This window comes from Nelumbo lutea, chromosome 1, assembly GCF_056320005.1.
Source record: "Nelumbo lutea isolate HS-2025 chromosome 1, American lotus-T2T, whole genome shotgun sequence".
NCBI lineage: Eukaryota > Viridiplantae > Streptophyta > Magnoliopsida > Proteales > Nelumbonaceae > Nelumbo > Nelumbo lutea.
In genome coordinates this window covers 142,155,620-142,168,168 of record NC_142684.1, presented here as the reverse complement: position 1 = coordinate 142,168,168, position 12,549 = coordinate 142,155,620, and positions in this window count along the sequence as shown.

Here is a 12,549-nt window from a genome sequence, read left to right as displayed (position 1 = left end):
GGAGATGAGCCCTCCGCTCCTGTCCCATTTTGTACACCGAGATGGGCGGACAAGAGAAGAAAGAGGAATGAAAGGACAATGGATTCATAAGGAATGGCCGGAATCTTACGTCACGGAACCTCCGGAGGTTCTATAAGTCCTTGGAGATGGACACTTGGACACGGCCGCCGATTTAATTTCTGGGACACGAAGAGCATTTCCTGTTATTATTTGCCGGAATCTTATGATTCATTCGGATGAATAGAACACCACTGCCTTTTTGATATTTTTCTAAAAAAAGATATTTCATTTTAATTAATATATAAAAATATTATTTTTTATTGATATTAAAAGTAAAAAGTTGCCTTTATCTGCTATTCTTCCAAAAACTAAAAGTTAATAATTTTGTAAGTAATCAGATACTTTTTTACAAAAAATAAAAAAAAATACAGTTATTTGGAAAAACAGATTTTCGACGACGGACCCATTTAATATAATGAGGGTTTCTTTTTAAATTATTAATGGTGCTCAACCTGCCAAGTGGCACCATGACCCGACCCGTCGTACCTCATCCCATTGAAAAATTCAATCCCTTTATATCCCTCTATCTCTGCTCACAAGGAATGAAGGATATTCGGATGAATTCCCCGCAGAGCACGCCTCACGGCAAGTCCTCCCTAACCTCTCCCTTCCTTATATTGGAGACACGGAGGGGCCCAGATATAATAGGCACGTTAGGTAAATACAAGCAATGAGTAATAGTTGTGTGACACATATTCCAATTAATATATTTTTATTTTAAATGTTTTTGTTCCGCGTTCACACGTACTCACTTAATATGTTTACCTAACGTGGCTACTACATCTGAACCCACACAGAGAATTAATTGTTGTAGGGATGATTGGTTCTGACCCAATAAAAACCGATTATATTTAACAAATCAAAATGATTAAAAAACAAAATAACTGAAAAATTAAATAGGTGGTATTGTTCTTTGCCACCGTTCATCAACCTCATTTAAATAGCTTAGAAAGACAAAGAAACAAAATAGAAAAAGAATCAATATCTCGAAAAGATTAAAATAGATAAATTACATATTTGAATGAACAATTCAGTGTGCAGAGTTTTGGAGAATTAACAAAATAAATCATAAAGACGGATCAGAAAAAACGATCAAGAACTAAAATAGGTTAGAGACAGTAAAGCAGAGATTGGTCCATAACTTGCATCTAGTTAGCTGCCATTATCGATGACATGGGCCGTTGGGCATCACCTGCGCTGTGCTGGACATGCGCCTACTTTGCCTGCATTTCCGGTCTCCAATACCCCTCCGTCTCTCTCTCTCTCTGACTCTGATATCTTTGTTTGCTCACTCAACAGGTGAAGAATAATTCAAATGCCGCCCATCGCTTATCCCTTCGGTTTGGTTCAACTCTGCCGGTTTCATTGACAGTCCTCATGTTATGTTTGGTTTGAAAGAAAACATAAGGAAAGGAAGGAAAATATAGAGAAATCTATATAAGATTTATAGAAGTTTTCTTACATTTTTTTATCTTTTCCTTTTTTTTTTCCTTCAAACCAAACACAGCCTTAATGAAGTTGGGCCTAATTAACATTAACTAAGGAACTCCAAAATCAAAATATAATTTGTTTAGAAGCAAGTATACATTGAAACAGTTGTATGTAGGCATGCCATGAATCGTAATGTATCAGCTGATCCTTATAATTTAACTTTGAATTTTGGGCCAGGTTGCGGTTTGGTGATAAAGTGCATAACATATGGCTATTGACCCGTTTCATTAAATAGTAGGAAAAAGTAGGGAGACACACAATGCAGAATTCTGAATTCCAGCCCTCCTTACAACTAGCCCTCTCCCCCCTATAAACTACATCATGCCCGTGAATTTGGCATCAATTCACAGTCAGAATGCATTCTCCCTGTACTTTCGGCCTATTAAATTCTGAGCTGGGCTGATTTGTACTTCTCCCTAAATAGTAACATAGATTACAAAAGGTGCCTTGTATGCATGCATCTCTGTCATACTCGTGCGAAGTTCAAATAAACAAATATTTAACCATGCATGCATATAATCGTACCTCCACCCTGTCACAATTACTTGAATCATCCTTCGATTATTGAGGCTTGCAGACAAACAACAGTTTACACAAACAAATTTAATTAGGCTCCGTTTTGTTTGTGGGATAAGAAGTATTATGAAATATGCCTCCTCTTTCATGTTTTGTTTGTGGGATGATATGAGATGGGATAGGAAAAAGGTGGGGTTATATGCTTTAAATTTTAGGATTAGGGGCATTTACGGTTCGGTTAATTGAATTAAGGGCTAATTTTTTAAACCGAATTGGGGTTATCGGTTTTTGGAAAATTAGAAATCGAAATCGAACGACGCCTATTGGTTAATCGGTTGACCAGTTTGGTTAACCGTTGTTTCGGTTCATTGGTTTTTTATTATTTACAATATTTATTGTAGAAAAATATATAAATATATAATAAAATACTAAAAATATAATATAATACTATATTTTAAATAATAAATAATATGTTATATATAATGCATATTTATTAATTTATAATGTATAAAAAATATAAAAAATATATAAATATACATAAAATATATAAATATATGTATACTAGTTCGTTCGATTAACCATCGGTTTTCTATTTTGGTTAGTCTACTTTTTTGGTTTTTTTGCTCACCCCTACTTGGGATGTGGAGTCTCACCATTTTGGTGGGAAATAAGTGGGAATGCAGGGAAAAACTTATTTAACAAAAACATGCTTTCCTTGTAGTATTTCTAAGAGTTAATACGAGAGCCACAACTCACTAATAAATTATTAATTATTTAATAACATATTAACAAAATGATTTAATTAAAACAAATAATAAATAACTTTAAATAAGTAATTAATAAAAATATTAATCAAGAAATAATTTAATGATCAATTATTTTTTTAAGAATAAAATATTAAAATTATTAATTAAGTCCTAAGTATTAATAAAATAAAATATTAATAATAATATAGAAACTAATAAAAATTAAAATATTAATTTATGTTAATAATTAATTAACTAATTAATATCAAATTAATAATTAAAAATAAAATATTAGATCATCAAAATATTCTTAATTAATTGAGAAGTAACAATAAATATTTAATAATTAAATAATTATATTGTAATTAATAATTTAATTAAAATAAGTTAAAAAATAATTTATCAATAAACAATAATTTAATAATTTATGAGTAATTAATATTAAAATAATAAAATTATTAATTAAGTCATGGTTATTAATAAAATATAATGTGAATAATAACTTATAAGCTAATAAAATGTAAAATACTAATCAATTAGGATAAATAATTAACTAATGATAGATTTTAAATAATGGGAAAAATTTGTGAACAATACCCTAAACTTTGGGGGTTGTGTAAAGTCAGTCCCCGAACTTTAAAACATGTCTTTGTAGTTTCTTGAACTTTCAAATTGTGTCTAATAGGCCCCTATCATTAGTTGATCGTTAATCAACACCGTCACGTGACATCAGATGGGCATTAAATAATTTCAGAATGGCAAAATTACACTTTATGATATTTTTCTGACCATTTTACCGAGTTTGGCTTCAGTCAGGGCAAAGCCCATTCGGGCAGCTTTTACTGCCTTGCATTGAGAATATCTTTGTACTTGTGTGCTTTATTTCATGGGGAGATATTCCCAATGCAAGGTTGCAAAAGGCTGTTAGAATGGTGTGGGCACATATTTGCCTTGATAGAAGCCAATCTCCATTTTACCCATTTCGTTTGAGCAACCATAGTAGGAAGTTCTTGAGAAAGAAGATCCTTTCCCCATGTGTAATGGCAATACCATCAAAGGTGAACCTCAAAATCAAATCTTGAAAATCTATTACAAAAACTTCTCTAGCCACATTAGCTAACAAAGGTAAAAGCTTTTCGTCAATTAGCTTATGGATCGTGGCTGACAAAGCTCACTTTTACGATGGGTAGAGATGTATGGCTGCAATTCACAACGGGTAGTGTGGGTAGGAAAAGTGAGTAGGAAATCTGGGCTCGACAAAGCTCTGAAACTCAATTAGTCTGAAAGCTGAGCGTGAAACCTTCCTCTACGTTTCCCATGACTTGAAATTTGTGTTAAATATACCTTGGACGAGAATGTCGAATATCTGCCTAAAATCCTATCCTTTTGGGTAGTTGGCAATGTTTACTTTGAGCATGTACTCGAAGTTTTGTGGATCGTAAGTGATCATCTAGTCGAGCTTTGAAAAGAGGCCCTTTAGGTAAAAGGTTTTGGTGCTGAGAGAGATGAAAAATTCAGCAAACTAGTTAGGGAGATGAAAACTTTAGTGAACCAGTCAGGGATCCTCTACATGTTTTGGGTCACCGTCGGGAGGGAGCCCAGTAAAGGCCATTCTGGTATGACTTGGTTCTTCAATTTCTGCTTGAAGAACAAGTGCAATCTCAAGAAGAACACAGACAGAACGACTAACAAGAACTGGTACCCATATACGGATGTAGCAAATTTGTTAAACACCATTTTTTAGTATAGTTCTTTTGCAATCGGTAATCTAGCCAATAATCCGTAGGTAGAGACGATTCCACCCTCCATGGATCGATGTGGCCCCACCTTAAATTATTTTGGATGAATCAGTTTTACATAGGCTTTTGATATGTATCCAGTACACTACTCTAGATTTAATGTAGTAGTAATTAAAGAAATTAATGGCTCAGTTTTATATAGGCTTTTTAGAAAAATTAAAGGACATGGAAGAGTCTGGATCTATGCACTATATTTTTTTTTATAATAAACATAAGGGGCTACACAAGACGGGGGGTAGCACGTCCCCACAAATCACTACAGCAAATAAATGCAAAAGGCCAAGGTAGCTTACAAAGGTTTAGAGAAACACAACTATCACTTGGCAACTGGGCTTCATGAGCATGGTGGGCTAGCCAAATCCATGGCTTGATTTGCTTCGTGAAATACATGCTTGTAGATGATCCCCTTCCCACACCTCTCCTTGAGCTCCCATTAGTCTTGGATGACGCTCCTCAAGTTCCACGTGCACGGACTTGACTTGTTAAAACAAGATGTCACTATCTTTGAGTCACCCTCAATTATGAGAGGAAAATTTTTGAAATTCAAGGCCGAATTATAGGCTTCCCAAGCAGCCCAAGCTTCCCACCCTATTAATGGAGGTAAGCCCCAACTTATAAGCTTTAATATCCAAAACTGCACCCACGTGATTCCTAGCAAGACCCGTAATGGTGCACATACCATCCTTCATCTGAGAAGCATCAAAGTTAATTCTAATCACACAAAAATCAAGGGGATTCCACCTTATATAGCTACAATCTTTAGTTAAACTTTCACCCTTAGACTTATTTGTACATTCTTGAAATTCCATAAGCGAGCCAAGGACATTATCAATGACTTTATATTGAGGAATCGAAAGATTCTTAAAAACTTTCAAATTTCTACTCTTCCAAAGATACCATAACAGGAATACACATTTTTCCTTTTTCCATTCCTCCTCAAGCAACAAACTCTTTGAAAGGTCCAACCACCAATCTTTTATGGACCTATCTTGATCTTCAAGCCCTTGAATAGTTAGGAGAATAATCCCCTAACAATTCCTTGCAACAGAATATTTTCTAAAAATATGATCCACATCATCATCTTCACCACAAATATCACATCCACCATCCATATTGAACCCCTTGCGTCTAAGAAGAGACTTAAAGGGAAGTCGATTGCTTAGCTATTGGAGCATAAACACTTGAAGTTTTGGCGGGCACATTAACTTCAAAATGTTCTTACTCCAATTAAAATTATTTATTGGATTTGAAACAATACCACATTTCAATCTATAGGTAGAATTTGAAAAAAAAATTGCCATTAGCATTAAACCACGACACCAACTCATCATCTTTTGACTCTGATGGGATGAAAATAGTTTTGATCTTCAGCCAAATATCATATGGAATAAGACTACATATTTTCTCTCTATTCCAGACTTTCCTATCTTGATCAATCACATCACTAACTAAGAGTCCCTCATTAACAATGTTTTGTTGAAGAACCAAATCAGCAATAGCTTTATCTCCAATCCATCTATCTCTCAAAAAATTCACTGCTTTACCATTACCTATTTCCTAGCCCATACCCTTCATAAGAAGCTCTTTAGCCCAGAGGATCCCTCTCCAAGCCCACGAGATACCTTTCTTGATTTTAACACCCAAAAAATTGCTTGTTTTTAGATATTTACTTTTAATTATTTTGACCTACAAATTATTTTCATCTGTAAGAATTTTTCCAACCTAATTTTGCAAGGTTGGCTTCATTAACTCATACAAGGTTCTTAAGGCCTAAACCACCCTTATCTTTAGGAGTACAAACTCTTTTCTACTTCATTAGGTGAATTGATTTCCTACCTTTAGAGTTGGACCAAAGAAATCCCCTTTGAATTCTATCAATATCTTCAATTATATTCTTTGGGATTTGAAAAGATCTCATAACAATCTGAGGAATCATATTGATAGTGGAATTAAGAAGAGTGATTCTTCCAGCCATAGAAAGAGAATTCTTTTTTTCAATTAGCCAACTTGCTAACAATTTTCTCATGGAGATCATGAAACATATCTTTTGTAACCCTGCCCTTGATAATGGGGGGCCCTAAAATAGGATTTATAGTTTGTTTCTAATGGAATTTTCATAATTTTAGCTAACATTTTCCTGAATCTCATGGGCATGTTTTTAGAGAAAATAACTGAAGGTTTTGCAAAATTAGGGCTTTGACTCGAAGCCTTTACAAAGTCATCAAGGATTTCTTTGACTTTAAGACCTGCGGGGATAGTAGCTTTAGCGAAAATAAGACAATCATCAGCAAATTGCAAAATGGGAATCTTAGGAGCACCTCTATCAATTTTATAGCCAATAAGTTTCCCATAGACAAAGATTCTTGCTCCAACTTTCTAGCTAAGGCCTCAGCACAAAGAACAAAGATGTAAGTAGAAAGAGGGTCCCTCTGTCTTAATCCTTTAGTGGGGAGAATTTCTCTTGTGGCTTCCCATTAATTAAAATTTGGTAAGATACTGTTTTGATACATTCCATAATCTAATTTACCCATTTCTCATGGAAACCAAATTTCCTCAATACTTTCTCAATAAAATTCCACTCCAATTTGTCATAAGCTTTCTCTAGGTCAATCAGGCTATCACCCCTACTTTACCCTTCTTCTTTCTCATAGAATGCATCACCTCATGAGCAACAAGAATGTTATCATTGATTTGTCTGTTAGGAACAAATGCACTCTGATAAGGGGAAATGATTTCATCCAACAAAGTTTTTATTCTATTAACTTTTATTTTAGAAATAATTTTATAAATAACATTACATAGACTTATAGGTCTAAAATAGTTCACTGATTCTGCATTTTCCTTCTTAGGAAAAAGTGAAATAAAGGTTTTGTTGATAATCCTACATAACTTTCTTGAATGAAAGAAAGCTTTCACCACTTTGCACACTAATTCCTTAATAATAGTCCAATATTTTTTGAAAAATAAAACATTGAAACCATAAGGATCTGGAGCTTTAAGATCTTTCATAGAGTTGAGGGCATAGAGAATCTCCTCATTAGTAACATAACTCCCAATATCATTGTTTTAATCATCACTTATACAAGGAGTGATACCACTAATGACTTTTTCAATAGTATAAGTCCCCTCAGCCCATAATCTTTTATCAAGTTGCTTGCAAAAATAATCAGCAATTTCACTATGATCATTAATTAATATTCCATCCTCATCTTTAATATACATAATCCCATTTCTAGCCCTCCTGATTGTAGCCATTGTATTAAAAAATTGTTATTACTATCCCCTAGATTGATCCAATCAATTCTAGATTTTTGGGCCCAATAAAACTCATCTCACTTAAGGATATTATTTAATTGCTCATGGAGAGCCCTCTCTAGGTTAGGCAACGAGGGATCATTCATTGTATCAACTTGTTGCCTTTGCACCTCCTTCAGTCTCATGAGGATATCCTCTTTCCTTTTGAATATGTTACCAAATTTATTTCTATTCCATTCTCTAAGAACTTGGACTAGCTTGTTTCTTCTCCTTACAAATTGCATATCTCTAGTACCATTTGTTTCAAAGTTCCAAGCATCCTAGATAGTTTTTTCTAAATTTGGGTCTAAACACCACATAGACTTGAATCTAAAAGGTTTAGGACCAAATATAGTCAATGAATTTGTATTAAGTAATAAAGGGGAGTGATCATAATCCAAGAAAGGGAGATTAATGAGACTAGCATTAGGGAACATCATCTTCCAAGCCTCATTAACAAGAGTCCGATCTAAACACTCCCACATAGTCTTATTTTTCCAAGTAAACTACAACCCTTTAACTAAATGAGTTAAAATCACCAATGACACACCACACTTCATTAATATTGTTGGACATTACATAAACTTTTGTTCCGAAAGAGCCACAAACCTCCTGAAAACCCTACAAAATCAACAATCATAAAATCATAAAAAACAAATGATTTGGCTATTTTGTTAGATCTTTCTGGATTTGATCTAGTCTCCACAAATAAACACCAAGGATTAAAATATCAATACGATACGCCTGATACAAGGCATATCATATCAGTATCGAACATCACCAGCACAGGATACGTTACAACTGGTTGTATAGTATCGAACGATACGAGCTAATACGCACTGATACAACAACATATCGCGCGTCCATGTCTACTGTCTCACTTTAAAAAATTGAGAATGACATGATTCAAATAGCACTTCACCAAATTACTAGGAACATATGCCTCTCTCTTCAACCACCAAGCCACCTACCATTTTTTGATAATAAAAGAAATATATTAACCTATATCAACATTAAAGTCTAGTAGTCTACATATAATCCAAATAAAAATATATACTAATATTCAACAACTCCAACTATAAATTAAAAAAATAACTTTTAAAATTTGTATTTTATGAACAATTGAATAAATAATTTATCAAATCCACATATATACCAAAAATTGATTTTTAATTTCAGGAAATTTATACAAATAAAATTATTATTAATAGAATAATTATTTTAATACTTAAAATTTATAAATTTACAAATTATATGTATATTCTATTTTCTATAAATTATTAAATAATACTTTAATTTTCATTAAATAATAATGTCTTTACTATTTAAAAAATAAAAATATTATTTACAAAATATTTGAGAATATAACATATATATTGAATTGGTCAATTCCACTAATCCAATTTATATAAAAATAAAATAATTTTGTATTTTAGAAATTTTATAAAATAAAAATATTGATAATGGATTAATTATTTTAGTAATTAAAATTTATTAATTTTATATGACATATATCTTCAAAATTTTAATAGATTTGATATATTTTAAGTTAAGATTATATTTATTTTTTTATAAATTATTAATTAATACTTTACTTTACATTTTATAATAACATATTTTTTAAAATGAAAATACCTTATTAATTTTTTGTAATAATATATTTATTTGTGAATTTATTTTTTTGTTAATGTTAAAAAATAAAAATAGTAAAATAGAAATATTGATATAGTAATTCAAATAGAATAGTTGCATATGTTTTGTGCCTTGGAATTTAATAAAAAATAAAATAATAATGGCTTTGTAAATATATTAATTTCTAAGAATTTATATAGTAAGTCTTAAATTCTTGATTGATGCACTATCACTAAAATTGCATAATATCTATGCATCTCGCTATATCGGTTGCAATATATTTCTTGATTGATCAACTGGTTGTTTGTTATCACTGTCTCAACCTCCTCTCCATTGGCCCTTTAAATAGCAGTTCAATCCTTGGGCTCGGAGAACTTCATCAGACCGTAACAGGCCAGTGTCCATGCTGCACTATCTTTTTCTTGCACATGTTATACAAGCAATCAATTTGTGGTGTACATGGCTAACCCCTGTTGTTAGCACCCAATTTTTGCTTAGTCCTTTCACCTTACCTCTTTGTACCCCCCTCTTAGACTCCAAAAACTTAGAAACACAACTAGGTTAACTTGACACTCTCTAAAACCCGAAATACCCCCTTTTTGATACAATCCACAAGATAAATAAGAACCTTGATTAGACATCATCCCCAGACTTGGAAAACTATAACTTAGTTACACATTACTTTTCATGACTAAACTATAAAGATCTACCGTTCATTACGCAAACTTCCTTTTTAATGGCCCCGATCCATGCGATATTCAAACTCCAACTCCCCAAAATCAAATCCAATATATCCATCACCTCAAGATCATTAGGAAACAATCAACTAGTGAATCCCAACATAAATTTACGACAGCTAATTGCAAAAACATCAAGACCCTATTCTAATGGCCCTGAATGATTACCAAGATTGACCATATCTTTCTCAGATCAGAACAATCCACTTGATCCCTCACCCTAATCCATGCTTACCTACCAAATTGTAGTTCAAAATTCCATCGTTTGTCCCCCCATCAAGCCTAGATCCTATTTTTAGTAAATCTCATTAATTAGAGCTTACCATCCATCATCCCAATTTTGTATGAGCAATCAGACCTCACCACTGTGTTTAGTAGCCTAGAAAACTCCACCATGTCAAATTTCATGACAAAATACCTCAATTTTTCCATTAAAAAAGTAAGATTCTATTTTAGTCCCTATCGTTGATTGGAAAACCATAAGCTGAACTAAAAAAAAATCAATCTACACCTCTGATCAAAGATCTATAGCTTCCATTAGAGTCAGAACGTTCAAAAGTATCAACCAACCATATTTCATCATAAAATTCCCTCATTTAACCCTTCATCAAACAAAGATTCTATTTCAACAAATCTTGTTAATTTGAACTTATTAACCATAGATCTCAATCATCCTGGCCCTATTTAACCAATCAGACATCATCATTGTGTTCAGAGACCCAAAAACCCAAGCACATCAAATTTCACATCTTAATTCGTCCGTTTGACCGCTATACTAGAAAGAGACCATTTCGATGCACCAGATTAAATTACCACGCCATCGTGTCCTAACCTGAAGCCTCAAAAGTGTGATGGCTGATGTCTGATCCATTATTGACCTATTAGAACACTTGGACCAATGAAATAGAGCCTAATAGGCTTAAAAAGCTTAAAATACCAAATAGATCCCCACTTAAAGTTAAGAAAAAAACAAAACTACATTCAAAAGTTCATCAAGTTTACATTTTCTTCCATTGATATTCCCAAATGCGAAACTGCCATGATAGGCATGCCCTAAGCTCTCATTGGATGCACAAAACCCATGAAAACCAACCTAAAATCAAAGAAAATATTTCACCAAACAAGAAAGCTTGACTAGACATCTATTTCTTTGAAGAATCTTTATCTATTTGTGTGAAAACCTCTATTAAATCCCAAGCATTGTAGCTGAACGACTGTATACCTGATTACCCTTCATTTCTCTATAAATACTAATCTAATTTGAGCTCAAAAGGGGGACTGAAGAGAAGAAACCTGAGGGAGGCCCCTAGAAAGAGAAATAGAGTTTTTTCCCAACCCATATACTACTTCTTGTCCACCCGAAATTCAAAGGTACTCTGAACCTTAGATTCTGAACTTGTCTCCTCCATTTTCAAGTGAAAGTTGTTGCAACTAGAAACATTACCTAGCTCAAAAACCCATTTGAACTTAATTCTATCTCATCCTAGCTACTAGAAAACATTTGACAAAGCACATACAAAATGTAAGTATTTTTTTGTTTTTTTAGGTTGCTTGAGGCTCTGAAATGTTGGAGAATCATCATTTTCCATTTCTTATTGAATGGGAATAGAGGCAGAGAGGTGAGGGTCTTAGGGAAATTGGTACCTAAGACCCGATAACATCACATCAAAATTGGTCTTAGGAGAAGTTGAAATCATGTTCCTCCAGATTTAAGAAATTTCTGCAACCATTGTTGTTGTTCACCAAAAGAAGTTGAGCTTGAATAACTCTCATATTGGGCTACTAGATCACCTTGGAGAGAGGCGAGGGTCTTAAGGAAATTGGTACCTAAGACCTAATAACATCACTTCAAAATTGGTCTTAAGAGAAGTTGAAATCATGTTCATCCAGATTTAAGAAATTCCTGCAACCAATGTTGTTGTTCACCAAAAGAAGTTGAGATTGAATAACTTTCATATTGGGCTGCTAGAGCACCTTTGAGAGAGGGGTGCCTGATACCTTTCCTCTCCCAATTCTTGAGACCTGAAATCTCTTGATCATGTGTCTTTTCCATGGAGTACGGAGTCACTATTAAAGACTTAAGTCAAATTTTTAAATCTAAAAATGAGGGCCCATTTTTTCTAAATAATGGGTGGCGACTCCATCTCTTTGAGCCGGCCATGAACTTTGCTGAACTCACACTTGTGTATAAGTGTTAATCTTTATACATGTACCCAGGAATAACAATCAACTAATTAACTCATCTATAGGGCCTTTCATGTATACTTTTGCATA